This window comes from Saccopteryx leptura, chromosome 7, assembly GCF_036850995.1.
Source record: "Saccopteryx leptura isolate mSacLep1 chromosome 7, mSacLep1_pri_phased_curated, whole genome shotgun sequence".
Taxonomy (NCBI): Eukaryota; Metazoa; Chordata; class Mammalia; order Chiroptera; family Emballonuridae; genus Saccopteryx; species Saccopteryx leptura.
The window spans coordinates 95067846-95094972 of NC_089509.1; the positions used below are offsets into that span (position 1 = coordinate 95067846).

At 37.3% G+C, this 27127-nt stretch overlaps 2 protein-coding genes across 23 annotated transcripts in view; one reads left to right on the forward strand and one right to left on the reverse strand.

Annotated features, from left to right (window-relative positions):
- Positions 1-27127, forward strand: part of MAP2 (microtubule associated protein 2) — a 300424-nt gene that overhangs the window by 145858 nt on the left and 127439 nt on the right. For 21 of the 22 annotated variants that reach the window (XM_066345316.1, XM_066345323.1, XM_066345324.1 and 18 more), the window contains one exon: positions 7613-7680. The gene's annotated coding sequence lies outside the window, so the exon portion shown is untranslated. Of the gene's footprint in view, positions 1-6917; positions 7336-7612; positions 7681-27127 lie in introns of those variants that run through there. The other variant, XM_066345317.1, reaches the window with a different exon arrangement.
- ACADL (acyl-CoA dehydrogenase long chain) overlaps positions 1-27127 on the reverse strand; it is a 711748-nt gene that overhangs the window by 135610 nt on the left and 549011 nt on the right. The window lies entirely within an intron of this gene.

Here is a 27127-nt window from a genome sequence, read left to right on the forward strand (position 1 = left end):
CTTTAATTGGTCAAAATTATAATAAATTACTGGATATAAACAACTGAAAACCAGTTCAAGGCCATATAAGGCGTTACATGGTTATTTCTTTTTCCCTTTTTTTCCTTTTTTTGGTATCATAGTGATTCTTAGGAAAAAGCAGAAAATTTTGTGTCACTGTGTACTGGGGAAGTTCTGTAATCAGTATAAAAAAGGGCAGAACTTTAAATGGGCCAAAAAAGAAGTGTAAGATTTGGATTGGAAGCTGAGAAGTAGATGATTGCTAAGGTGAACTAATGATCATGATAGGTGTCAATGGGCACGAGATTTGTGCGAAAGAAACAGTATTGTCTTAACTGTCCATTCTTCTGTCATCACAGGGCCTTCTCTTCTGTAGCCATGGGTGACATGGCACTCTTTCAAAATGTATGTTCATACCAGTATCCCTTGGAATAATATTCACTACAGTTCCAAAAATTTGTGTTGAATTGAGAGTTTCTAAAGCAATAGCACCAAAATAGTTTGTTATTATTATTACTGAGATATATGGCATACCTTAATAAAGTACATACATCTTAATTATGTCCCCCATGTCACTGCCACCCATGTCAAGAAGGCAATGTATCAATGAACAGCTAAGGTGCCACAACTATGAGTTGATGCTTCTCATCTCTCTCCCTTCCTGTCTCTCTCTCTCTCTCTCTCTCTCTCTCTAAAGAAAAGAAGGCATTGTACTTTTTCCGTTTTTTCCTCATCAATACCACCCTCCATCTTAATCCCCATGAAAGTAAACATCCCCATAGAAGTAAACATCACTGACTTTGGTCTCGGAATAGTAGTTTCATCTGTTCTTGAACTTCACATATGTGGAATGATGCAGTGTGCACTCTTCTGTGTCTGCTTCTTTCACTCATCAGTGTGCCTGTTGGAGTCATCTGTGTAGCTACATGTAACAGTAATTCTTTTTTTGGTTATTCTTTGTTTTTCTGTGTGGTAATCTATTATAAGGATATACTAAAATTCATTCTACTGTTGAGCACTTGAGTGGATTCCAATTTTATGCAATTGTAAATAAAGCTGCTAATAACATTTTGTAAATGTATTTTGCCGGACACATGTACTCAGTACTCTTGGATATGTATCTAGAACTGGAATTGCTGGTTCATAGGGGACACATACATTTAGCTTTACTAGATATTGCCAAACAGTTTTCAGAGGTGTTCATACTAATATACACCCCTACCAGCAATGCATGAGTTTCAGTTGTTCTACAATTACAATTTTCTTTTCAACATCTGGAGATGTTTTGTTCCCAACATAGTTCTTCAAGTGTAATAAGATTATGACTTGATGACTTGAAGTAGCAATTATTTTTTATAATTGCAGTTCATATGAGATTATTTTCAAAAATAACTTTTGAAAAGGAAGTTTAGTTCAGTTTACTTTGGCGAAAGTGTGTGAGCAGAATAGAACTTTAGGTATGATCATATTCTAAGCCTCGATTGTTTATGACATGCAAAACCTGTAAACTAGCTATTTCACTAAATGGCAGTCAAACTTTGTTTTGAGAACTGACAAGAAAAACCTTTCTCTCTCTCTATCTCTCTCTCTCCTTTTTCCCCTCCCTCCCTCCTTCTGTCCTCTCTCTTCCTGTCTCCATTTAAATAATCTTTTTGGTTTCATCCTGATGAGTAAAATAAAAACACTGATGGAATAAATAAAAGCAAGAGTGTATCATTTAAAAAAAATAGTTCTCTCAAATTTCCAGTGAAATATGAATATTCCTGAGGTTCAAAATGGTGCATAATCCAAAAATAATTTGAGATGTATTTTTTCCCTACATTTGAATAAGTGGATAAGATTATAACTGATATTTAGAGACAATCACCACTATAAGGTTTAAAATGAAATTGTGAAGCCAAACAATTATGGCTCAGAAGGATTAAAGCATGATTCAAGAGTAGTTGGAAATTGGTCCAATTATCCTGTTTTAGTCCTCATCTTACTTGCTCAGAATACATTTGTCCTTTCCACTCCAGACCATGTTAAATCAAAATCACAGGGAAAATGTCAAAGGTGACCACAAGCGGCCCCTCTGTTTCTTTATAAAAATACTTATTTCTGATTCATTCCTTATCTAAGTTCCATGGAGATACTGAATATTTTGGCTTAAAATATTTTTTACTGTGTTAAATGTGTAAAAGATAGTTTAATATAAAGTATCGCAAATAATTATAGGACTTAGGGCCTGCACAATATTAATCTGTTTTCAAACTCTAAATAAGTGAAGAGTCCAGCTCAGTAGCACAGAATATCTAGTAAAAGTAAATGAAAGGTAGAGTTCACAATAAACTAATGAATATAGTCTGTTGTCTTCAATCATGTCAAGAAAAATTGGGGACAAGAGTCAAGTGATTCAAGGAATTTTTTGGGAGGGTTAACTTTTGTCCGTTGCTGATGTTTGTCCATTATCTAGTCTCAAAATTCTTTGCATGAGTTTTTCAAATTTTATTTTTTATAATGAAAAATTCAGCTTTATTGATGGTGCATGGTTAATTTTTGTAGTTTACTATAAAATACAAAAGAAAACCATGTGAGTAATTTAAAAATCAATTTATTACTTGGGTGTTTAGTGATTTTTTTAAAACTGCTAGCCAGTTATTATTTATCCTGTAAGTCAGGGAACCACTAGCACATGTTTCTTTCATTGATGACATTGTTATTATGTTGAATTCATTTACTCATGCAAATTTTTAAAAAATGAGATTAGCAACCAGTAATTGAATTTTTAAAGAAATTCAAGCAACAATTCTAGAAGATTTCCAGATCCTTAAATAAATTATAGAGCCTCGTGGCCTTAAAAAAAAATCAATAGGTTTTTGGAGCCATGCCTCTAATAATATGTAATATTCTGGAAGGTGCCATAAATTGAATTTGAAATGTGTATTTTAATTAGCAGCCATTAAAGACTTGCCCTGTTTGGAGACTGGGACATTTTATATAACTCTCTCCACTGAGTCGTACATCCTTTATAGCTTCAGGTATTAGGCTGAACCATATGAAATTACAATTTTGTAGGTAAAAAGTAATAGAATCTCAACATCAGATAGTTTGGACTAATGCAGGGTGGGGAAAAGTAGGTTTACAGTTGTTTGTATGGAAAATGCAATAGTTAATAAATAATAATACAATAATAAACTCTGTGTTTCATGTACTGACAACTGTAAATCTACTTTTGCTCCACTCTGTATATATAATGAGGAAATCAATATAACAAACACTTTTCTTGGGCTTGAACACTCAAGTTCATTGACTAATGTAATTTTCACATTCTCTCCTTTAAAAACTTTTTTTGGGGTGCTCGTATTTTCCAGGCACTGTTTTAGATGCTTTGGATACATCAGGGTCTCAAAAATGTAAAGAATTCCTTTATGGACTATCTGAGGAAGGCATGGAATAAATAGTCAGCATAATAAATAAAATACAGTATGAGAGAAAATGTTAAGTGCTAGGCAAAGAGGGAGACTATAGCAGGGGTGTAGGGCTGTGGCAGGGATGTGCTTGCAATGTTCACTGTGGTAGCCAGGAAAGCCCTGGTTGGGAAGGTGATGATATGTGACCAGAGGTTTCATGTAGGTAAGGAAAGTATACGTCCATTATTCATTCCTTTTAAAGGGCTTAAAGAGGGATATACAAACACACAGACCAGTACCTTTAGGGAATAAATTCAAGCTCTTTCAGAAGAGCCACCATAGTAAGCTAACGGAACTTGGAGACATAGTTAAATCAGATACTTATAGATCAGATTCTGAGATGAAGCAGATAAAACAAAGTAAGAGAGACATAGTTTCTTAACAAAGTGTGAAAGAGAAGTGTGAGATTGATTTCTGTATTCCCTCCACTATAATTGAATTCCTTGAGGAGAAAATTTTATTTCCTTTTATCTCAATTACTGGAACCTAGCAAGTGTCTGAAATATGTGTCAGTGTATCATCAAAATTGGAAAAATCAGTTGATGAATGATGCAAAGCCAAGGTCTAGAGTATTGTCAAAGAGGATGGGTAAGAAATAACCACAGTGTAGGCTCAAGCATAAATATGAAAAACCTAAGAAATCATGAAAATCTCTCAATTATCTGTCATCTCATATTCCTAGGTATAACAGACTTAAAGGTTGTGAATTCTGTTTTACATACAGAGCTTTTTCCACAATGGACGTATTAAAGTAAAAGTTTCTCACTAACAAATGGTGAAAAAAGAAAAGGAGTAGGCCAACACATTCTCCCTGAATGAATCAGGTATCCCCACATGTTAAATGGCTCCCAAAGAGTATTAAATATTTTTAGAAGTTGTGCTATTTTCTTAGGCCACTATGTGTGCTTTTTGAGATCTTAATAAAATGTGACCCATGTTTGAAGAAATGACAGTCTTGTGCATCATATTCTTATGCTCAGAGGTGAGCAACAGATGACAGCAAATTAAAACAAACTGTTTGTTTTGAAAATTAACCATAGTGTTCAAAACCACAGAAGAAAAATAGACATTTACCAGAATGATCTATTTAAAGGGACACTTTTTTGGAGGAGAATAATATCCTCACCAGCAGGTAGGATTCACTGAAACCTGAAATTCTGTCATTATTACCTAGGGTAATCATTTTTTAATGTGATTTATTTATTTTATAGCTGGGGGCAGAGAATATTAGTGGCCACAGCAACTGTATTTTAGACATAAAAAAAAAAGGCAATATGGCCCAACCTGTAGATGAGGTAACCTGAAAGCAATGAGTCATAAGAAATGGATATTGAAAGAACATTTTAGAAAGGAAACAAAAAACAGTGAAACATCAAGGTCAAAATCTTAGTCACCATTTTACTGCCTACGTCAGGAAGATTTTAACAAATATTGCACCCCCCAGTGGTTGTTTTTGACCCGGGCTTCCAATTTTCTGACTTCATTATTTTGGGTAATCTCAGGACGGTTCACATTATATATAACTAGGAGGATCTTTGGGAGGCCAACTCAATAGTTACTTAATTTCCTTTTTGAAATTTTATTAAATTTATTGGGGTGCCATTGGTTAATAAATTTATTTTGATTTCAAGTGTACAATTCAATATGTATGTTGCATTGTGTGTGCACCACCCAAAGTCAAGTTTTCTCCTATCACCATATACTATTTGACCCCATTTGCCCCTCTTCTACCTCCCCCTCCTCTTTTTCTCCTCAGATAACCACCATACGGTTGTCTGTGTCTGTTAGAGTTTTTGCTTGTTTGTTGCTTTTAGTTTTATATCCTACATATGAATGAAATCATATGGGTCTTGCCTTTTTCCATATGACCTTCTTCACTTAGACGGAGATTCCCCAGATTCATTCATCTGGTTGCAAATCACAGTATTTTGTCTTTTCTGATGCGATTGTCCAATTTCATGCTTGCAGACAGAATGCTGCCCGGAATGATAGAATACCTACTATATGACCATTAAGTTCAGGTTCAATAAGATAGGTTCACAGAAGGGCAATCATGCTTGATTCATCTGATTGCCAGACTGGAAATGAAGAAAAGCAGTGACATAATTACCCCACATTCTTCAGACCTCCAATACATTACAGCACAGAGATTAAGCAAAGCTAGTTCTCAGTATGATTACAACGCATTTTAGCAGGGAAGATCTGCGTTAGCAAATAAAAGAAGGATTAAAAAATCAAAGACAAAGGACGTTGCTAGAATCTGTTTTGCATGCACAGAAAATGTGGGAACATGGAAAGAAAGTTGTTTGGTGAAGGAAGAAAACCGGGTGTTTCCTGAGTGGTGTTCTTGAATTCAGGACATGGACAGAGACATGGGGCAGCAGGATCCAACTCATACAAAAGAACCATAATTTGAATATTTATGAAAGCAAAATTAGCTAGTGATGCAAAAAAAAGGAGAAGAAAGGTGGCTAATGGAGAATGCAAATTCATCTTAATGCATTTAAAATGTAGTATAAATATGAGACAATTCTTTCTAAAAGGAAAAGAAGCAAGAATATTCAGTCTCTAAATTTCCTCCACTGTAGACCTTTTCCCTTTTTTCTATCATCACCTTATTTTTCTCCTTGCTTTCTGTTTCCAGTAACCATGGTGATGCTCCCTCCCAGCAACCTTCCTCGCAGCTGGTCCTTTTGGTACACACTGAATTTGCTTTTTTCACTGATGTGGGGAGATAACCATGCTTCAGAAACTAATTAATTTATTAACATTTTCCCCATTCCTTTTGTCCAGGAACTAAATGCAAAGAATTATTCCACACTTAGCCTCCCTACGTAAGGGCCACGGTAAAACAAGGATACTCAACTGTTTATTTCAGATGCTAACATAAGGGGGTACTGATTATGCCAGAGATTCAATTCCCTGCCTTGGGCCTCAGGGACTGTACAGTCCCAGGACTCAAGCTGGTTGCCACTTCCTTTTGCTTTTGTATATAAACGGAATAAAATTGACTGCCCACAGAAATCACTGATCAACCTGGGTTTCCTAATCCTCTGGGTTTTTTTGCTGCATTCTTCCTTGTAAGGAAGACATTTCCAAGTGTGTAATTATCACAGTTAAAAGGGGACTGATTTTTTTTTCATAAGATACACATAAGTGTATGCATTTTGGAATGTCATAAGCAACATGCAATACTTTGTTTTCAAGTATTGTAATTATCTGCCAGTGACAAAACATCAAAGAATCTGTGTTGTCATTAAGGCAGATAATAAGAATTCCCATAAACTGTCATTTGGTCACATCCAGTTTGTGGAGCCTAACTTATTTGTAATCCTATATGCCGGAAAACTGTCTCTCTGCTTAAGCACTGTGTGTGCGCACGCGAGCTGTTTGTGAGTGTGTGTGCGCCTGTGTGTGTCTGGCATTAACACAAAGGAGACCAGATGATGACATTCATAGGCTTATAGACTCGACTCCTGGGGACACACTTGGATGGAGGCAATTAAAATGCCTGTCAGGCATTTGGTACCAGAAACCCTCACGGCAAACCACTAAATCATAAACCAGAGCTGCACCTTATTGTTAGTGAATGATGGCGGAGCTGGGTGGCTTGTCATCATTCTCGAAAATTCTGAGGCTAGTGAGCTCTCTCTCCCTCTCCCACTCGCCTTATTTTCCTTTTCGCCACTGCGGGGACTTTTTCTAATTTGCAGCTCCCCTTTCCCTGACACACACAGGCAGGAGCTGGTGGCTGGCAGACCGCAGTCTGTCTGGAGCTGGAGAGCCAGAGCCAGAGCCCGCCTCTGGACATCATGCTCGTGGAGAAGGATTCCGCAGCCATCCTCACAGGCTAGACTTGGGTGGGATCGCGGCGAAAGCACTGGTAATGGTTGGAGGGTTTGAAACATTTTTATTTTACTTTATTTTCAATCTGTTTTCCAAAGGATCTGCTTTATGTGATCTCAAAGTAAAATGCTTTTAAATTCATTACTGAGCTTCCTAAAAATTCAAGTACTGCATTGTTTGTACTACAGATCTCAAGACATAGGTTTATTGTCTGGATATAAGGAATGCATGTGTGTACTGGTGAGTTACAATTTTCAATATTTACTTAACAAATTTATATATGTATTTTTTTTCCTTTTGTTTTGTTTCGGTAGATTCTTCAGTTTGTTGTCTCTAACGGACGAAACATTGATTGGGAACCACTCATTCAGAAAATTAAAAGGTACCACATGTTTTGTTTGGATGTTTAAATGGGGGAAAATCAAGGCGGAATTGAAATGTTTTTATTTGAAGTAATCTCTCTGTGTCTGGTCCTTTATCCTTAAGCTTATGCTGATCATTGTCTATACCATGTATGCTTTCCTAGGCAGAGAATGCTATTATCCAAGGCTGTTTTGGTGAGATAGCTAAAGAATTGTGTCTTTTCATCGTATTGCAAGTTATTAACAAATATTATAGTACATCTGACTTATTGTTGTATTTTATTATAATAGCTAAAAAAACATACACAATTCTCCATTTTAATGAAAATTCAATAATTTGAATTTAAGAGAATTGTACTAAGTACTGATTTTATCTGAGGAGGTGCTGCTAAGACGTGTTGTTTTTTTAAGTGGCTAAATGAAATGGGTTGCATTTCCCAGGTAGACTGGGTGCAGGAGACGAAAGCCCAAGCATGACTCAGTATTGTTGGGTTCTGCGAATAAATGGCTGTTAACTTCTTCATGATGCTTCAGCAACAGATATATTTAAAGGCTGAGGTTGTTATTAAAATAACTGATTTTATATACACTTTATTTGGCATTGACAGCATGAGAAAGTAATCCTTCATCTTGCCATGAAAGCAGTTGAATCCATTGATCCTGGGCCTTATGCCTTACCAAAAAAAATATATTAATTTTCCAGTTCAGCATTAGGATGTGTATTGATTGGAGATGACAAGTCTAGGGATTACTTCTTCTTTAATTCTTGTAAGATTATCTTTGACTTTAACGTATACTCATGTCAATAAAGCCTTTATATGTAATTTGGCTTTAAAAAAATGGAAGACATTTTCTCCCTTGCTGGGAAGATCAATAACGTCCTTTAAGTCTTTCCTTGCTATTTATATAGTATTTCCCCTCGAGGCTATCGGTCCAAAATATTTTACGCAGTAAGGTGTTTTGTTTTGTTTTTGGTTTTGTTTTGTTTTGGTTTTTTTTTTACTATACTTGAAAAAATGGCTAATGTTCAACCACTGATCCTGAAATACCAGAAGTATGTGAGTGTACACCTGTGAGCTTGAATATTTGTAGCAGTTGTAGGAAACTAATGCATTGTCCTTGTTTAATTTTCTCTGAAATGTGTACTTATGAGAACCTTAATTTATTTGTTTCACAAACCCTTGGAAAAAGCCTGGCTTCTGTGGGTAGTTATTGGGGGGGGGGAAGGGGCACATATCACTGTCATCACCCTTCCAGAGTGTAGGCAGTATCATATAATATTTTAGCACAAGAGAACTAATTTGTTAAAATTGTTAAAATGAATCACTGTGCTCTAAAAAAGGGAATGACATTATTTTGGGTGTTGAACAAAATCTAATAGGTTACTCTATTAGGTTCTTTTCATGTATTCAGAGATACATGAAAATATATTGCACCTTTTCTTTAGAAATTACTCATTGGAATCATGTATGAAATCACCAAACAGGATTCACTAGTCCTCCTGAATATTGTAAAATCCTTGGGTTTTTACAATAAGTGAAGTCTTTAATATATTGCTAAAAAGAACTAAAACTAGAGAAGTACCATATTACCTTACCAAGAGCATCTTGGTCCCTACATTTTCTAGCGCCATTTAAAAATTCATCTAGGTGTGTGTTGACAGATTTTGTATAATAAACCAAGGTTTATTCAAGTAGTCAGTTACGTTGTTAAAGCAGAATAGACTAACTACTAGGCTCTACGAGAGTCAGGGATCTATATGAGATTTTTTTAACCTGCAACGTTTGGACATTACTGTGGTGTTAAATTCCTTCACTGATTTTTCACTTGTACATTCAGCACATAGCATAATGCCTGACCACAGTAATCCAAAATTATTTATTCAATAATTTGATAGATAAATGAATTTATGGGAAAAATCTACATTTTCCTCATTACTTTTTTGTTCTTGTTTTTCATGAGACTGTGCACTGTAAAATAGACATTGGGTATATATATATATTTTTAGCTACTCAAAATATTCGTTATAAATCCCTAATATATGATAATTATATAATTAGATAATACCAGGTAGAAGAGCAGGAAAACTAGGTGTAGAAATTTCTCTAGGCTCTATGGAAAAGAATTTTTCTGGTTTTAGGTTAAGATGGAAAGAATTCTTGAAATGTCCCTTTCACTATCATCAGCTAGAGGAAAGATGCCAAACTGCAGCATGAGTTTTGCTTTATGGACCTTCCTAAATACTATTCCCAGGCTTTACATTGTTTATTACTCTTCATGTCTTCAGCCAAGATTTTGCTGCAGCAGAGGGGAGGAGGCCTTTCCTCTCTCTCTTTCTAAATGTAACACTAGAAATGATGTCATACTCTTCCTAAACACTTTCTTGCTCATTATGGACTAGTTAAATATGGCATCATTTTATACATATATATTTTAAAAATCTATAAAGAATCTTCTAGAATCATAATAGTTTAAAGAAATCTATTCTTTCTTGTTGTCATTTATCTTTATTAATAAAACTATACTTTTTTTGTTAATGGTATACCAGATAATATTCTAAGCCCTTAGCACATTATCTCATTTTAACTCTTGCTACAATCTTGGGAAATGGGTTTGGCCTCCTTTTTACAAATGAATGAACTGAGACACTATTGGGCGATCAATACAAGTCTGGCCCAAAGTCCTTCATATTAACCACAACATATTACATTTTTTTCTAGTAAATTTTTGGCTCATAGTCATTATTTTAATGTTTTATTTATGCATATGATACATATGTTGTTGCAATAGGTTAAAATGGTACACGTGTTGATTTTTGTTTTTATATACATATTGTATAAGTAAATATATCTTTAAGTACTTCAATATAATAGTCAAGCTCTGCTATATTTTATATTTTTAATATATATTTCCCATTTGATCTAACAAACTTTATTCTTTAAGGAAGAATGTCAGAGATAAATTAAAAAGTTTTAAAATAAATGAATTAATAAAGCTTCTTCTATGTCATTACAAAGAGGTTGCAAGTGAATTTTGTAACTTATACAAGAAAATTAGCCATAGAATTCAGGAGCTAAATAACATAACAGAGGCCATATCTTACAGAGGTGTTTTATTTTTTAATTTAAATAATGTCAGAAGAAGTTTCAAATGGCCAAAATAATAAGCAAGGAACCATATTATGAGCAGTGAGAAAATACCTCGTTGAACCTTAAGTAAAACTTATTAATCCAGAAAAATAACTGAGGGCACTAAGAATTAAACAAATATGTATTAAGATTCTCTAGTTGAAAAGGAATATATACAACAAAACACTTTTGAAGCTCAATGAATACAGCTGAGTAAGAGTACTTCCTTAAGTAGCACCATGGCTCATTGGTATTGTAAGAGACACATGAATAATTTCTTAAGGAACTTTATTGCATGGCAGGATTACTAACAATTAAGAAGGGACTCAACAGGAAACACATCATGGAGGATGAGACTTTTGAGATGAGTATTAGGGATGAATAGAAGTATTCAGGGAAGAGATAATGCATGGAGGAGATCCAGAAAGAACAAACATTTGCAAAGGAACCAAAGGAAGTGAACATGTTTGAAAAGCATAGACTGATCTCATTTGTATTCTAGAGTGCAAGACAGAAGGGGATTCTTAGAAAATAAGGATGGAAAGGTACATGAATACAATTAGGTTGTACCATATGAAATGGATAATATTCTACCCTTTTTGAGCTACAAAGTAAAAATTTCATTCATTTCAACCTAATAGAGCAATATTCAATCAACTGGTGTGCCTCAAGAGTGTTTAAAAAGTACAGTACTTGGCTATTTAGTCAGGGGCACTGACCTCTTTCCCCTTGGATTGTCAAACCAAAAAAAAAGTGACAATAGTCAACAGAACAATAGCGGTCCAATGTGAATGCCCTGTCTTGAAACATAAATATATAGGTCATGTAAAAATGTTTCATCTTATTGGTCATGTCACATAATCAGGTTGTGTATGATTGATTAATTCTTGGTACCAGAAATCTTTATATACAAGTATAAGCACCTGATTTTTTTTAAGTCACTTTTGAGCAAAAGGGTAGCTAATTACTATTTTCATTTTGTAAAGTGATTCAAATTATGCCTATTTTTTTGTTAGATCAGTAAAACAAAACAATATATATATATATATATATATGTTTTTTGATGTGCCACAGAATTTTAACAATTAGTTTATGTGCACCATGAGATGAAAAGTGTTGAAAATATCTGACCTTATAAGTACACTGGAAAGCGAACTTAAATGCCAAATCGAGGTTTGTTGTTTTTTCTAGTATTCAGTGGGAAGCTATAGCATGTATATGTGTATTAAATAAGAGACCATTATGATCTCAACTGCATTTTCAGATGAATTATTTTATAGCTAGGAGATAAATTAGAGTTGAGAACATGTTGAAGAAAGCATCACTTTGAAAGCTATATCAGAGAGTGATAACTCAGGAAAAAATGAAGGCTCAAAGGAGGTGTTGGTAGTGGGCCTGAAAAAAAGAGGTCATGACAAGGAGAGATGTTTTTGAGTTTACATTCAGATACACAGATTAGCCACTCCTTGACCGGGAGCAGGAATGAGAAGCAGAAGGACTCAATGGTGACTCAAAGGTAGCTAAAAGCTACTTGAGAAAAGAAGCCCTTGTTTACTTTTATTGTATCCTGGTCTCTAGCAGATACAAGTAGTCAGTGATAGTACGTAGTAGGCAGTCAATAAATGCTGACTGAATTAGTGGGGCAGACTTCATGCCCTTTTTCTGCCCTCATGAAACTCTCCTTCCAGAAGGGGAAATAATCAGTGGGTAAACAAATTAAATTAAAAGATGACTCAGGCAGCTGTGCAGAGAATGGATGATAAGGGGGTAAGAATTGATGCTGGGAGATAAACCTTTCAAACTTTACAGCAGAATCAACTGGTATCTTAATAAATTCAGAGTAGGGCTGAGGACAGGCCTGAGATTCTTTAACAAGCCCCCAGGTGATGTTGATGCTGCTGGACTATGGACCATGCTTTAATCAGAGGTTGGAAGACAAAGGTCTAGACAAGAAAAGTTAGAAATAATAGAAGAAGTTGTGAGGAGTAAGTCAAATGTGAGCCCTTCTCTACGTGCAACAATAAGTACTACGTACTTTTCAACCTCTTTGATAGTGAGAGAGAGAATTGTTCCTCTTCTGAGTTGTTTCAATTCCAGCCAGTTGTTTTATGAACAATCCATTAAGCCATCCCTAATGAGCTACTGACATTTCATTTTCTCTGCCCGTGCTCAAAGCTTATTATGTCATATAATGAATTCTTGTGGCTAAGGTTTGGGGATGTGATTGCACACAATTCTGTGCAAGTGTCTTAACTCCAGTTCTGTTCCTCACCTCATGATTTCTTTGGATTTTAACCCCCTCTCTGCCTAGGTGTTCAACATAGTACTGGCCTGCTAAATACTCTGGCCCCCTAGCTCTTGACATCTCTCATGTTCCTCTTTGCATAGTAGCAAAACTCCTGGGTCTCCACATCTTATCTTCTGGCTGCTCACAGCTTAATACAAGCTTTGGGGGATGCAGCTTAAAGCCATGGAAAACATTTAAGGATAGTCTCCGATGTAAGGAGTGCATTTATTCCAGCAGAATCATTTCTTTTCGGAGGACAGTTTTGCTTAATGACAGCACCCACATTCTGCAGAGCATTTACAGGGGCTATGTGCTCACCAAAAGCCTGGACAGACTGTCTGCAGGGATGTTGTCTTCTGCCTATACTGCTAGGCTCTCACTTTCGTGCTCCTTTGTAGCTACAGGAACTTGGGAGCATTTACCTGTCTGATTCCTCCCACACCACACTTTGCAGCTGTAAAATATCTAAGAAAATAACAAATTCAATAAATATGGCTTACTTAACCATCAAGGAAAACAGCTCAAACGCATATGAAACATCCTCGATGTCCTCATACTTACTAGTATATCTCCTTTGTTTAAAAGGCTGGTTCTATCTCTAGGTCTCTGAACCTAGTCCCTGTTGTTTTGTAATTTGGTGTTTATTTAAATGACCAAGTAGGCTTGCGCAGTGTTATTAGGAACTGTAAATTAAAAATAACAGTGAAGCCTGACCAGTGGTGGCACAGTGGATAGAGCATTGACCTGAGACGCTGAGATCCCAGGTTTGAAACCCCAGGGTTGCCGTGTGTCACTAGGTTAAGCAAGGGGTCACTGGCTCTGCTGGAGCCCCCTGGTCAAGGCACATATGAGAAACAATCAGTGACCAACTAAAGTGCTGCAGCTGTAAGTTGATGCTTCTCATCTCTCTCCCTTCCTGTCCGTCTCTCTCACTAAAAAATAAAATAAAATAAATATAACAGTGAAATATCAAATTAGTTTTCTTATGAACAGAAGTTAACTTAAATCGATAACATTTCTTCAGGAACATTTAGGAACTGTCCTTGTAGAGAAAAAGGACATGGTCATAGGCTTCTTAGTACTTCCTATGTTGTCTACATTGAAAATGCCTTTGGGCCCTGGCCGGTTGGCTCAGCGGTAGAGCGTCGGACTGGCGTGCGGGGGACCCGGGTTCGATTCCCGGTCAGGGCACATAAGAGAAGCGCCCATTTGCTTCTCCACTCCCCCCTTCCTCTCTGTCTCTCTCTTCCCCTCCCGCAGCCAAGGCTCCATTGGAGCAAAGATGGCCCGGGCGCTGGGGATGGCTCCTTGGCCTCTGCCCCAGGCGCTAGAGTGGCTCTGGTCGAGGCAGAGCATCGCCCCCTGGTGGGCAGAGCTTCGCCCCTGGTGGGCGTGCCGGATGGATCCCGGTCGGGCGCATACAGGAGTCTGTCTGACTGTCTCTCCCCGTTTCCAGCTTCAGAAAAATACAAAAAAAAAAAAAAAGAAAAAAAAAAAGAAAATGCCTTTGATGCATATGCCAAATGGAAGTTAAGAAAATGAGTGCTGTGTATGAGCGAGTGTGTGTGTAACTCTAGTCTGTCTAATGGAGAATGCTAGTCTTTGCATTGTCAAACTGGAATGGGTAAAATTTTCAGAATTTGGATACCATGCCTATGCCCTTTAGCCATTTATTCAATAGTTAACAGTTTCAGAATAGCACAAGGTAATTTCTTGTCTTTCTAACTCAAATTTTCCCTCTCTCTCAAAACAATGTCCAAATCATTTCTCTTTGTTTTTTGGTTGATTCCATTTGGGTTAGCCTGGAAGGTTTGAATCAACCTTTCTCAGATTCTTTCCTGGTGTTAATGACTCTGGATTATGACCATTTAAAGCAGCCGGAAATACCTTGATTCACATCTGGCAATTGTTAACACAAAGCTACTCCATTTAACATATTATAACCAAAATGTATTTCTTCATATTGTGTAAGAATTTAGGAAATGATATTTCTTTAGGGGAGGATCTTATGTTTTATTTTCAGGGTTAACAATGTTTATATTTAGTTTTCTTTCTTTTTTTTTTTTTTAATTTAATTTTTTTTTTTTTTTTTTTTTTTTTTTTTTGTGACAGAGAGCGGGACAGATAGGGACAGACAGGAAGAGAAAGAGATGAGAAGTGTCAATCCTTTGTCATGGCCCCCCGTGTTGTTCATTGATTGCATTCTTATATGTGCCTTGACCAGAGGGTTACAGCAGAGTGAGTGACCCCTTGCTCAAGCCAGAGAACTTTGGGCTCAAGCCAGCGACCATAGGGTCATGTCTATGATCCCACACTCAAGCCAGTGGCCCCATGTTTAAGCTGGTGAGCCCGTGCTCAAGCTGGAGGAGGCCTGGAACCCTGGTCCTCCATGTCTCAGTCTGACGCTCTATCTACTGCGCCACTGCCTGGCCAGGCAAGAAAATATTTTTAAAGAAAACTAAATACAGTATAACCTGACCATACAGTGCCACAGTGGATAGAGCATCAGACTGAGATGCGGAGGACCCAGGTTGCTTGCTTGAGCCCAGAGGCCGCAGGCTTGAACAAGGGGTCACTCATTCTGCAGTAGCCCCCTCCCCATCAAGGCACATATGAGGAAGCAATCAATGAACAACTAAGTTGCTGCAATGAAGAATTGATGCTTCTCATCTCTCTCCCTTCCTGTCTGTCCCTCTCTCTGTATCTCTCTCTCTGCTTCTGTCACACATACACAATATATATATATTTCTTACTTGTAGGATTTTCTTGTGGTAAGATTTTGTAGTCATATGGATGAGATACAAACCAGAGGCATTAAGGATTATTTTTACACAGTGCCAAAGAGCAGCTCGTTTGGCATGATCTTGAGCATACTGCAGTGAATTTGTGATTTTCTAAATTCTCAAAAAAAATAACTAGACTGCCTGTACTTTAAATAATGGAGACAAAAAGCCCTAAAATCGCTGACTTTACAAGGTTACATTGGTACTTGTGAGATAACAATGAAAAACATTTTTTAAATCTCACTTAGAAGTCATGGCCCTATGTAACTCATATAACTAACTGGTTAGGCTGCTGTAGTTTTATTCTACAAGGTGGTGGATAGTTCATTAGTTCAAAGAGGAATAATAAATATAATTTATAGCTCACTGTGTACAGGTAGTTTTAGTTCTGCATTGTACATTATTCTTACAAAAAGACCCAGGATGTGGACTCTGGATTATGAAGTTGTTTGAATAATGTGACCGGTTAAGAAGTTGCATCTAGACTTTAGGGGGAAAAAATGATTTTGTATCACTTTTAAAGTCACAGGAAGCATTTTCTATACATGGCATCTCAGAGCTTGCAACAGTCCCTGGAATGGGAATAGCAGATCATGTTATATTTGTTACAGATGAGAAAACTGAAGTTAGAAGACTTCAAATGGCCTACGCAAGTCACCCCACTAGGAAATGGTAAACTCAGGGCTCATATCCTTGTTCTGACTCCAGAGCCTTTACTTTCAACCTACTATGCAGTCAAAGCAGATAATTAAGTATATTGTCCTAGATCTGGACTATGATAATAATGCACTTGATAGCTAAGATAAAGAACCCATTCCAGGCCTGACCTGTGGTGACGCAGTGGATAAAGTGTCAACCTGGAAATGCTGAGGTTGCTGGTTCGAAGCCCTGGGCTCACCCGGTCTAGGCACATATGGGAGTTGATGCTTCCTGCTCCTCCTCCCTTCTCTCTCTCTCTCTCTCTGTCTCTTTCTTCCTCTCAAATGAATAAATAAAATCTTTAAAAAAAAAAGAACCCATTCCAAAGTAGCCATGACCTTCACTAAATTACCCTGCTCTCCCAAAAGACTCCTGTGTTTAGAGTCCTATAATAGTGTGGTGTGGAGCTCAGTAAATACTAGTCAAAATAACAGTTATTATTGAAATGGTTTTAAACTTTTCAATATGAAAAGTAGATAAAGCTAAACACATTATAGAAAATGTAGTCTTAATGACTTAAAAGCATGTGACAGAGACATAGATTAATAATGAGAATTTATTGTTTAGTTCTAAGTTTCACAGAATTTTAAGCAAATGGTAAATAACTCAGCAAGAACCCAGGATAGCAAAGAAAATCATTATAGCTGCAGAAAGTCAGATTTATGGAGAAATATGTTAAAAAGCCAGCATTGTGGTTTACATATTAGGCTAATTATAAGAGCTTATTAAGAAGAACTTCGAGCTGGAAGCTGTCAGTCCAGTTCTGGTCTGAGATGTTGATGGAAGGGGAGTATATGTAAAGAAAATAACAACCTCAGAGGTCATTGAGCAGGTATAGGGTTGAGGTTCGGTGAATTAACGCGAACACCCATAGGAATAGGTCCACTGAGGACATTCTGGTTTTGATGACCCACCTCTTCCCCAAATTCTCCTTCCCACCACCTCATCAGGGTCACAGAAATGCCTTCATCGGTTCCCTGCCCTGAACACCATCACCCCGTTAAGCTGCCAAACAGGAACACTCTTCTTTGTTGTTTTCATTGTTCTCCCTCCCTTCAGTGTTCTCATTTGCTCTCTTGAGCTGTGCTGATCAATAAATATGGTAGCACATAGGCCCATACAACCATTTAATTTAAATTATTTAAAACCAAAAATAATTAGTATCTTATTTTCTTAGTTGTATGAGCCATATTTTAAATGCTCCATAGCCATATTCTTTTCATAGGACATTATATACTATATAACATTATATAGTATAGTATATTTCCATAATCAAAATGTTTTATTGGAGAGCGCCATTGTAGAGTGTAACCAGACCCCTCACCCAAGCATTCAAGTACGACACAGACTTCTTATCCCTCACTAACCCTTGGCACATACCCTCCACTCCACAAGCTGCTCTCCTCTTCCTCCTCCTCATCACTACAATTAAAATTAAAATAACAATAGTTCTTATTTATTTAATGCATATTATGTGCCAAGGACATGCATTTCTCAGTGATTGCTTAAAAAGAAAGAAGGTAAGGAGTAGGACAATAAATCCCAACAAAATAGGTTTGTATCCTCATTTCACAGAAGAAGAAATGATGTTCAGTGATGCTAAGTATTTTCCAAAGATAAATAGATAATTGCTGGTGCTTGAAGGAAAACCCAGATCTGTCTGGCCCCGAAGCCAAGCCTTATACTCATTGTTTCTAACCAAGGGCAATTTGTCCCTTCTGTCAGGAGTCATTTGGAAATGTCTGGAGACATTTTTGATTGTCGTAACTGGGCAAGAGCTACTGACATCAATGGGTAGAGACCAGGGATGCTGCTAAGTATCGAACAATGGACAACCCCCTGCAACTGAGAATTATCTGGTTCAAAATGCCAGTAGTGGCTAAGTTGTTTTTTTCCCTGTCTCCTCCCACAAGAATATAAAGTCTAAAAGTATGGGAACTTTAATCTGTCTGCTGCCATTAGTATTTCTCTAGTGCCTTAAAAAATTGTTATCATAGTGTTGGCATACAATATAGTTTTGAATAAGTGGTGAATTTATTATTTTTTAAATTAAACTAATACCTGCACATAGTTTAATAAAAATCAAGACAAACAAAGATACCAAAATTGGCCCTGGCCAGTTTCCTCAGCAGTGGAGCATTGGTCAAGTGTGTGGAGGTCCTAGGTTCGATTCCCAATCAGGGCACAAAGGAGAGGTGACCATCTGCTTTTCCACTCCCTCCCTCCCTCTCTCTCTCTCTCTCTCTCTCTCTCTCTCTCACTCTCACTCTCTTTTGCTCTTTGCTTCCTGCAGACATGGCTCAAATGGTTCAAGAAGACCCTTAGTGCTGGGGATGGCTCCATGGCCTCACCTCAGGCACTAAAATAGCTTGGTTGCCCAGCAACGGAGCAATGGCCCAGACAGGCAGAGCATTGCCTGGTGGGGGGCTTACTGGGTGGGTCCCAGTTGAGGTACATGCAAGAGTCTATCTCTGCCACCCTCTTCTAACTGAATAAAAGCAAAACAAAACAAAACACAAAGGGACCAAAATAAAATACAAGTCTTCCTCCCTAGACCCATCTCCAGTCTAATATCCCAGTAAAAACTATACTGCTCACAAAAATCAGGGGATATTTTTAAATGAATATGAAGCAATAAAATATCCCCTAATTTTTGTAAGCAGTATATTTTAATAATTAGTATTCTCTAAGAGTTCTTCTGATTGTTACTTTGGTTGTAAGGAGTAGTTCAGTTTCTTAACTTTAAACATTATCTATTAACTTCCTAAAATAAAAGTGAGGAATTTCTCACAGTGGCTGTCTCTCCCTTTCTGTCTCCATTTTTTTTTCTTATTTTTTTTTACAGTCGATTTGAATATTGTTTGATTTTAAGCATCCAATAATATTAATAAAAAGTCTGTATCAGCCAGTTTCTCATTCTTCTGTGAATAATCTGATTTTTTTTCTTTCCAGTAGATTTTAGTGTTGTGCAATTTCAAAGGGATGTGCCTAGATAAAAGTCCTTTAACATTTATCCCATTTGATAATCTGACCATTTTAAGTTATATATTTTTAACTCAGGAAAACTTTTCTCTATTTGTCTTTGTTTTTTCTTGCTATCCCTGCCTCTGTTCTATGTTTAGGGGATTCCTACTGATAAGTGTTTGACTTCTTAGATTGATTGTCATGCCTGCATCTTCACATATGTTTAAATCCCCTTTTTATTTTTTCTACATTCTGGGAATTTCTTCTTCTTCCTTTTATCAGCTGAATTATCATATTATTTGCCTTTGGCCCTGCCAATTCTAATTTTTCAGTTCACTGAATTACTTGGGTAATCACTTATTAATTTCTAGTTATTCTGCCTTATTCTCTGATTGATATTTTTCCATAATATTATTTTGGGAAGGAAGTTTAATTTTGATGTATGCAATATTTTTTTTTTAAGTTCCCGAAGTTAACTCTTGTTCTCTGGACACTTTCTACTTCCCAAGACTCATTTTTATAAAGTATTTTTTTCTTGGTAAGCTGCTGGTTATTTTCAAGTTGATTTGGAGGGTGTTTCTTTTGTTTTATTTTGTTTTGTTTGGTTTGTTTCTTTTATTGACGAAGGAACTAGGCTGAGGATCGTAGATGGCTATTGCAAGCGTCCCCTGCGGTTGTGTAGACCTGTGTCCCCTCACTGTGACTGCGGGTCTGGGTAGTTGGCAGAGTCTCAGGAAGCAAGTGTCCCACAGGAGCATGGAGATGGAACCCACACATGAACAGGTTGAGATCCTCACCATTCCACAATGTGTTTTAATTCATTTATCTATACTAGAACAGGTTCTAAAACTGATTACTTACTTTTCATTAAGGACTAGCTCTTGTTTTCACCCTTGAGGGCAAAAGCTTCTCCTGTCAGCTGACAATTCAGTAGCAAGGGAGAAAAAGAAGAGGGGTACCCATTGTTCAGAATATGTTCTGGATGAGTTGCCATGATATTGGTCCCCTCTCCCTTTGGACTCTTCTGTGTGAAGACTCTAAGTTGGGAGTTTCTCCAGGTTTCATTAGGAGACTTGCCATTCATCCGAGTGATCCTACTAGCAGTTTCCTTCTTTTTTTTTCTTTTTATGTCACAGCCCATCTGCATTCTGACTTCTAGAATAGCTTCTATATATATATATATATATTATATTTATAGAATACATATTCTCTCTCTCTCTCTCTCTATATATATATATATATATATTTGTTAGGTTACATTCTTTTTCAACATTTTAAAATTATGTTAATGATAATTTGGATAAAGAAGTATATGAATCTTCCTTTAATGACCATATTTAATATTCTTCACTATGAGTTTTTATAACATCAATCAATATATGTTTGGACTGTATTCTTTTGCTCTGATTATGTTGCTGTACCTCTATTATTTACTAGCTAGCTAGAAAAATTATTTCTCTTTCCTAGGCCTATTTTTTCCCTGTAAAATAAAGATAATAACTGATTTTCAGTGTTGAGATGAAACATATAAATGCACGTTGTAAATTAAATAATAGAATATAAGCTCTCATTGTATGTAAGACTAGAGTAACAAATAAATGCAAACCTGAAGCTTAGCCATAGTTACAGGAAAACTATTTCCCTACTGAATAGAAATGCAAGGTAACCCTAAATTGAGACAACAAAAACTTCACATACTATGCAAAAGACCCAGAAATCATGCATTTGTAGTAATACTAAAAAAAGCATATCAGTAACATAGTTAATATACTATCAGTTACAATAAATACATAAATATATATTTACTTAACTAATAGAATAGAATACTGACTTAAGGTGTAATCCTTTGCTTGGAAAAATTAAGAATGTGAATATTTCTATTAATAATGAGTATAATTTAGTGCTATTAATTAGCTGCCACAATACTTTTATTGATTTTATATGGTTTAACTTAATTAAAGGTTTCTGTTCTCTCAGTGAATTTGGGACATGACGTACCCAGTAAAAGAAAAATAAAGAAAATGAGAACAAAAGTAAAGTGGTTTAATTTAAAACTTGAAGAAATATTAAGAGGAAATTAAACCCAGAAAGTTAATAGTCACACTAGCCTTTGACTTCAACATACTGAGAATTGTTTGTGGATAATAAGAGTATTTTCCTCAAATGGTTTAGACACAGCATCTTATTGGTAGCCTTTATTCTTATAAAAAAAAACTGAAAACACATCAAACAGACAAAGCATAAAATAAATCAAGGTGAATGTGTACTGAGTGATGCATAACCACTCACTGACTGCTATTAATTCTCATTTTCTGCTCAGAGTTGTTACATTCTAATGTTGAGTGTCTGTAGAGGTTAAGTCACCAGACCTGGTTAAATGTTAATGGATCCAGTAACATAACACTATTTAAACTCGGGCCTCTTACCAAGGACTGTGAATAAAATGCATTTGTTTGACTTTTTATGGCCACTATCAAAAATAAAGAAAATGAAATCATAAACAATAATACTTACTTATTGCCTTGTAGCAATATAAAGCCATATTTATTGATAGGAAAGCTCTGTTTAACTTAGCCAGCCCATCTAGATTATAACTGAGGTAAAAGAAAAGTATACTTGGAGACTCCGGCAGATGTGTAGTGTTACCTCTAAGTGAGTTTCTTCCAATGTGTCTTAACTTTATGTTGTTGTAAAAACCTGGTACAATTTATAAGCTTTTCTTTTTTCTTTCCCAATCCATACCTAAGGTCTCCACCCAGAATTAATGTGGCACAAATTACTTTTGTCCCCAGTAGCGATGATCTTTTTCTCCTTCAGTTATAATTGGACTCCTGCTTTTTGGGTGTTCATGGATGCATGGCAACTGAGAATGAGATCAGAACTCCAGCCTCCCCTGAAAGTAGATGTGACCATAGAACTAATTTCTGGCCTGTAAGGCATGGACACAAGTTGTGTGTGAAACTGAGGTCAGCTTCTTAAAAGGAAAGGTTGTGCTTTTTTGTCACTTCTATTTCTTTCAGCAGTTGGGAATTCAGACTAAATGGGGACTTTCAGCAGCCATTTTGAATATAAGATCATATTGTAAAGAATTTCTATTGTGTTTAAGCCACAGTTTGGGGAGTTTTTCTATTACGGGCTATCCTAGACATCATTTGTATAAAATCTTTACAACTTTTATATACTTTCAAAGGCTCTGACATGTCATTTTATCAAGCATTATTGTTATTTATATAAATAGTATTTGTATTAAAATTGTTACCTAAAATATACTAGTTCAGTAAGTTAATAAGTCGTATCACTTTTACTTCCTAAATATTTTTCAAATTTATTTCTCTGTCTCCTAGGATCATGTTAGTTAGTCTCTCATCATCTCTGCCCTTGACAACTGCAATAGATTCTTGTAGCAATTCTTGCTCTACACAAAGCATTATACACATAGTAGCTGGACCCATCTTTTAAAAATACAATCTAATTGGACCTGGCCAGTTGGCCCAGGGGTAGAGCGTTGGCCTGGTGTGTGGAAGGCCCAGGCTCAATTCTCTGTCAGGGCACACAGGAGAAGAGACCATCTATTCCTCCACCCCTCCACCTCTCCCTTCTTTCTCTCTGTCTCTCTCTTCCCCTCCTGCAGCCATGGCTGGGTTGGGGCAAGATGGCCACTGAAAATGGCTCCATGGCCTCGCTTCATGCACTAAAATAGCTTGGTTGCTGAGCAGTGGAGCAGTGACCCCAGATGGACAGAGCATTACCTCATAGGGGTCTTGCCAGGTGGATCTGGTCGGGGCACATGCAGGAGTCTGCCTCCCCACTTCTCACTTAAGAAAAATAAGTAAATCTAATTATAATATTCCTGTGTTTAAAATCTTTCAGTACTTCCCATAACATTTATAATAAAGTTGGGAATCAATAAATTGTGCTTCTGACTATCCATGATCTGGCCTCTGTATGACTCTCTAGGTCCATCTTGAGTTTATTATCTTGGGGCTATTACCCATATTTTTTTTCCCTCTTTGCCTGAAACATTCTCTCTACCCTCCTCTTCCCACTCAGCTCCAACCTCCCATGTCCTTCCACTTACTCAAGTCCTGCTCATTGGTTAGGTCTCAGATATCATAGTTAAGCCTTCTCCCAGTGTCTGATCTAAGAGATCCCTGCCATTACATACTTCACAGCACACTGCACTTGCCTCACTTGTCTGGAACCTTCATGAGTGTCTGTCCCATTCCTAACCAGAACCCCAGAACCTACTGCAGGGACTGGTGTGTGCTCTTCTTTTAATTAGATTTTTAATTTTATTTATTTTCCCCCTTGTGGGCAAGGGAGCATCGCCAAAAGGAGTGACTCACACATGTTTGTGTCTTTCCACAATGCCAGGTTTAGTAGGGGAGACTTCCCCAGTAGCCAATAGAGTCACACTCAAGTTACACACACACAGAGGGGAGAGCTTTCATGATAGAAGCAAGTAGAGCAAGCATCCAGAGTGAAATCCTGTTTACTGGTAGTGTTCACAGGTGGAGAGGTGGGTGTTGGTCTCAAGCCAGGAAGCTACACTGATGGCACGTGTCATGTTGGATGGAGTGGAAGTCCAGCAGAGCTCTGAGCGTGACCTGTGGTACAGCCAAGTTCAAGCCTTGGGTGGTCAGAGCTCTGACTTCTTAGAGCCAACAAGGGTGCCCATGTGGAGCCCTTATCCAAGTGTCTAGACTTCTTGTTTTGGACATTTGGGCCTCTGCAAGGGGCATTTCTATTACACACCATTATCTCAGTCTTGACATGGTGCCTGATTAACATAACTGTCCTGGCTAGCAGTCATTCCATATTGCATTCTAAAAGGTGTCCAAAAGTCTGCTCTGCTGTTGTTTTATACACCCCTTTTATTAAGACATTGTCATTGTTTATAGAGCAGTTTAGGTTCATAACAAAATAGAGAGGGAGATACAGAGATTTCCCATGTACTCCTTGCCCCACACATGCATGCCCTCCCCTGTTATCAGCATCTCACCAGAATGGCCACCCAGAGTGCATACTTTACCTTAGGGTTCACTCTTTGTGTACATTCATTGAGTCTGACAAATGTGTAATGGCATACATCAGTGTAATATCATACAGAGTATTGTCACTGCCCCAAGAACCCTGTGCTCCACCTACTCATCTCTCATCTCCCACAGATACTTTTCTTGTGATCATATACTAGATTTTAATTACAGGGCTTTTTCTTACAGAATTCTAAATCATTATTCGGGAACACATTCTAGAAAATATGAAGTTTTGCCTGACCAGGCAGTGGTGCAGTGTATAGAGCCATCAGATTGGGGTGCAGAGGACCCAGGTTCAAAACCTCAAGGTCACCGGCTTGAGCGTGGACTCATCCATCTTGAGCGTGGGATCATAGACATGACCCCATGGTCACTGGCTTGAGCTCAAGGTCTCTGGCTTGAGCACAGGGTCATTCTCTCTGCTGTTGCCCTCCCCCACCTCTTGTCAAGGCACATATGAGAAAGCAGTCAATGAACAACTAAGGTGCCGCAATGAAGAGCTGATGCTTCTCATCTCCCTTCCTGTCTGTCTGTCCCTATCTGTCCCTCTCTCTCTCTCTCTGTGTCACACACACACATACACAAATATATATATATATCTAATATATATTATATATATTATATATATGAAGTCTTTTAGAAAAAGTATTTTTAAAAATAATAATGGCCTCTATTTATAAAGATATTTATTGCAATTGCCTGTGTCAATAGGAGTGTGAATTTCTGGAGGCTCTGTCTATTATTGCCTTTTGTCAGCAGATTGTCTGACACATCCAGGCATTTAACAAATGCTGAGTTATAATGCAGTGGAATAACTGCATTCTTTAAAGTTAGATACCCTTGGGTTTAAATCTAGTTTCTGGCCCTCATCAGCTGTGAGAAACTGGGAATTTATCAAGCCTCAGTTGTACAAAATAGGAATGATAAAATCAGCCTTCTTAGTATAAAGATATAGCAGAAGCTTTCTAATCGGTCACAATTATTATGACTTTTCAAGTGTATATTTCTCTACTCCCTTCTTAATAGTCAAGGTATATTATGCAGTTTTTTGATGCTGTTTTGAAGCTGAGTAATATAAATTTAGTAAAGATAAAACCTAACACTAAATAAAAGATAGATAAGACCTCTAAAAGAGTTGAATTATTACACAGTTTCGTTCATTGTGTCCCTTTCTTCCTGTCTACCCACTCCCTCCCACCACCACCACCACCACACACACAAAATAACAAACATTGACAGGTGAAAAACAGAAAGACAAAAGATGTGTTAAATCATCCAAGGTCACCAGAAAGGCTTGGAAATTATTTACATTCTAAATTACACCACCTGAGGCCACTTTGCTCTCAGGAGAGAAACTGGCATGGGGAGATGTTAAGAGTTCAGCTGTCTCCCAGGAGGCTTATCTGCAATGCAGATTTTTCTGAGTTTTCTAGCTGTTTCTGCCTGCAGACGGACCAGCTGCTCTTATCCTCCCAGCTGGCCTAATAGGATTTGTCTTCTCTATGGCCTGCTTCTGGGGTCATCCACCACCAGAACATGTAACGCACAGAGATTATTTCCCCTTCCTAATTTATATCAAAATTATTACCAATCCCTGAAGTTGCAAGGGTCCATATATTATTAACCGACTCAAAGAAAGGTACATTTGTGAGCAATTATCTTCTGCTCGCTACCTCTTACCTGGTCGATGTCACCTTTCACAGGAGCTCTCTGTGGGTTCCTGCTGCAGAGGAAAGAGTGGCACACCTCCTTCTAAGGCTGGCTGAGCTCTGAGGCAGCTGCCTGGATTTGCAGCTATCTGATTTTAAGGGTTCTGCTCTTCTTTCTCTGCAGGACCCTATCGAGTGAGGATTGTGACTATGCAACTTTTCCTGCAGGTTAAGATTATGCTCAATTTACCTGCACAGATTTGTGCTTAGTTTTTTCTCTTTTTTCTTTTTCTTTTTTTTAATTTAATTAATTGTGTCTACATAGATTCATTCTATGGTTGCCCCGAATGCATCCCCCTACTTCTTTATTCCCCTCAACGTCTCCCTTGTCCCCCTCCCTATAGCGCCCTCCCCCCCTTCCCTTCAGGTTTATCCCATCCTATTATCACCTTTCCCTCTGTCCTCTTTTTTTCTGTTCCCTTTGATCCCTCCTCTGTCTCAATTTCGTTCCTCAGTTCTCATTGTTCCTTGGGTTCCTCAAATGAGTGAGGTCATGTGATATTTTTCTTTCTCTGCCTGGCTTATTTCACCAACATAATAGTTTTCAGGTCTATCCATGTTGTTGCAAAAGGTAATATTTCCTTCTTTTTCATGGCCTCATAGTATTCCATTGTATATATGTACCACTGCTTTTATATATATATATATATATATATATATATATATATATATATATATATATATATATATAGAGAGAGAGAGAGAGAGAGAGAGAGAGAGAGAGAGAGAGATTCAGAGAGAGGAATAGACAGGGACAGACAGACAGGAACAAGAGATGAGAAGCATCAATCATTAGTTTTTCGTTGTGCATTGCTCAAACCAGATAAGCCTGCGCTCAAGCTGGTGACCTCGGGGTCTCAA